Source organism: Eschrichtius robustus, chromosome 8, assembly GCF_028021215.1.
Source record: "Eschrichtius robustus isolate mEscRob2 chromosome 8, mEscRob2.pri, whole genome shotgun sequence".
NCBI classification, from domain to species: domain Eukaryota; kingdom Metazoa; phylum Chordata; class Mammalia; order Artiodactyla; family Eschrichtiidae; genus Eschrichtius; species Eschrichtius robustus.
Window position 1 is genome coordinate 74,500,352 of NC_090831.1, and position 2,888 is coordinate 74,503,239.

General features: G+C 42.0%; 1 pseudogene; it reads right to left on the reverse strand.

The window, feature by feature from the left end:
* Positions 1 to 552: 552 nt before the first annotated feature.
* LOC137768466 (cytochrome b5 pseudogene) lies at positions 553 to 1,223 on the reverse strand (annotated as a pseudogene).
* Between the last annotated feature and the right edge of the window lie 1,665 nt (positions 1,224 to 2,888).

Consider the following 2,888-nt stretch of genomic DNA (forward strand, 5'->3'; position numbering starts at 1 on the left):
TTCAGATGTGTGTTTTTACAAATCAGGGGATCAACATTTCTTTACAGGAGCATTTAAACAGTTTTCAGCTCTGAAGGACGAGTCTGTAAAACCTGAGAACCTGTATAACTGAGAATCTCTTCAGAATGACATGTTCAAGCTGAGAGACAGTGGTAATGTTCTCTCATGGTTCACAGGCTTTTGTTGATGTTGCTGGTGGTTTTAATCAAAGAAAAGATGGAGTACCTTTTCTAGGTCTTGCAGGCCACTTTCTCTTTTTATCATCTATATGATTGTTCAAGTAGAACAATTATTAGAAATCTTTAAGTTATTATTTCTGGGCCTGCCTTAATTTCCTTGGGGGGAAAAAAAAAAACTACACCAGAAACATGCAATACCTGATTATTCAATTAGATGAAGCAGCACAAGAAGAGATCCAAGGACGCCCCTGCTCACATCAGACAGACAACTTGGATCTGAAAGATTAGCACATTAAATGACCGCCAAATAATCAGATTCCAAACATTAAAGACAATTACATATCAAATAGACAGCCAGACATGGTGGTATGTTTTAAAAGATTGTGCCCACAATAAGCAAATGACATAGTGGTGGAACATCAAAACAAAGCTGATGAATAAAAAGGCACACTCTAAAAGTTCAGGAGTAGAAAGAACAGTTCTTTTTGGTTTGTTTTGTGTCTAATGTAGGAGGAAAGGAAAACAGGTGTATTCAAATCATTTTCAGGTGAAGGGTTCTGTCAGTTGAAGCAGTTAACGGTGGCTTCTTTCTCCCAGGACCAAAGCAGTCTTTTCTTCCACTGGCTTCTGAGAACGTGTTTAGTGTTCCGATGTGTAGAAGTGATACATCAGGGCTACAACCAGTGCTGAGATAGCTGGGATCACCCAATTGGTCCACCAGCTGGAATTAGAATCAGTAGTAGTAATAAGAGTTTCCGAAGGCTTGGTTGTCTTTGACCTGTCATCCAGATGCAGCTCCCCAGCGATAAACGTTTTGGACAATTCTCAAGCATGCGTAGAGTGTCCGACATCCTCAAAGTTTTCAGTAGCATCACCTCCAGCTTGTTCCCTTAAGACTTCTCCCCCAGCAGGGTGCTCCTCCAAAAATTTGCTCAGATTGTACACCTTGTAATGCAGGATCAGCCAGATGCTCTTGCTGTGGTTGTGCTTCTGGATCTCTTCCAGGGTGTAGTACTTCGTGGCTTTGTCGGCCTCCTCGGCCATTGCGGAGCGCGGCGAGCCTCGGGCCCTAAAGGGAGCAGCGGAGCCGGGCGGAGTACAGCCGGCCTCTCCGCGAACTTGCCCCGGGACAGTCCCTGCGGCCCGGCTCCGCGCCTGGGCCCCCTTAATGTTTTTTGTTTGTTTGTTTTTTAAAGATTTTTTTAAAACTTTGGGTTTATTTATTTATTTATGGCTGTGTTGGGTCTTCGTTTCTGTGCGAGGGCTTTCTCTAGTTGCGGCGAGCGGGGGCCACTCTTCATCGCGGTGCGCAGGCCTCTCACTATCGCGGCCTCTCTTGTTGCGGAGCACAGGCTCCAGACGCGCAAGCTCAGTAGTTGTGGCTCACGGGCCCAGTTGCTCCGCGGCATGTGGGATCTTCCCAGACCAGGGCTTGAACCCGTGTCCCCTGCATTGGCAGGCAGACGCTCAACCACTGCGCCACCAGGGAAGCCCCCCCGTTAATGGTTTTAAATGGACAATGACAATCAGTAAGTAGCTGGCTCAGCATTCAAAATGTTAAGCACAGAAGCCAAGCGTATATCATCTAAGTGTTAGAATCCATCGTGAGACTCCCAATGAAGAATATACCACAGAAACCCAAAGCAATTAAATATGCCCATTTACTTATATATTTGTTCAAAAACTAATCACAGAGCTCTTATTATGTGCCAGACAAGCACGAAGGAAGTAGCAGTGAGCAAAGTAGACAAGGGCTCTGCCTTCTTTCCAGTTGGTTGAGAGAAAAGACACAAAAATCAGCGAGCAAACAAATAAAATGAACAAATCCATTCTGGAAAAACCTAATTGGTACAAATAAAGAAGGGCGCTATGAAGTAGCATGAAGCTACTTTCTGTCAGGTTGTCAGGGAAGGCCTGTCTGAAAAGTACCCTTTGAACCGCGATCTAAATGGAGCTAATTGTGCAAAGATGATCTGGGGCAAGAGTACTACGGGCAGAGGGAATAGCAACTGCAAAGGGTCTTAACTGGGTGTGATGTTGGCAATAGGAAATATTAGCTCTTAACATTTCTTTCCTTTTACTTCTTGCTTAGTTTAATAAAATCAGTTTTTAATCACTCATAATACTGGAGAAAGTCAATGACTCTATTAGCCCAAGACTCATTGTATTCATTAGTATTTTTAGATTTGTAGTAGATTTTGTAAACACTAGAAAAAGACGATGTTTGACATTTTGTAAATTTAATATATATATTTAAAAGTCCAAAATATATGAAGAATTCATACAACTCAATAGCAAGAAAACAATCAGATTGAAAAATGGGCAAAAGATCTGAATAGACATTTTTCCAAAGACATACAGCTGGCCATGAAAAGATGCTCTACATCACTACTCATCAGGGAAATGCAAATCAAAACCACAATGAGATATCACCTAACACCTGTTAGAACAGCTATTACCAAAAAGACAAGAAATAACATGTGCTGTCAAGAATGTGGAGAAAAGGGAACCCTTGTGCACTGTTGGGGAGGATGTAAATTAGTGCCGTCGCTATGGAAAACAGTATGGCGATACCTCAAAAAATTAAAAATAGGACTACCATATGATCCAGCAATTCTACTACTTCTGGGTATTTATCCAAAGAAAAGAAAAACACTAATTCAAAAACATATATGTGTCCTCATGTTCATTGCAGAATTATTTACAATA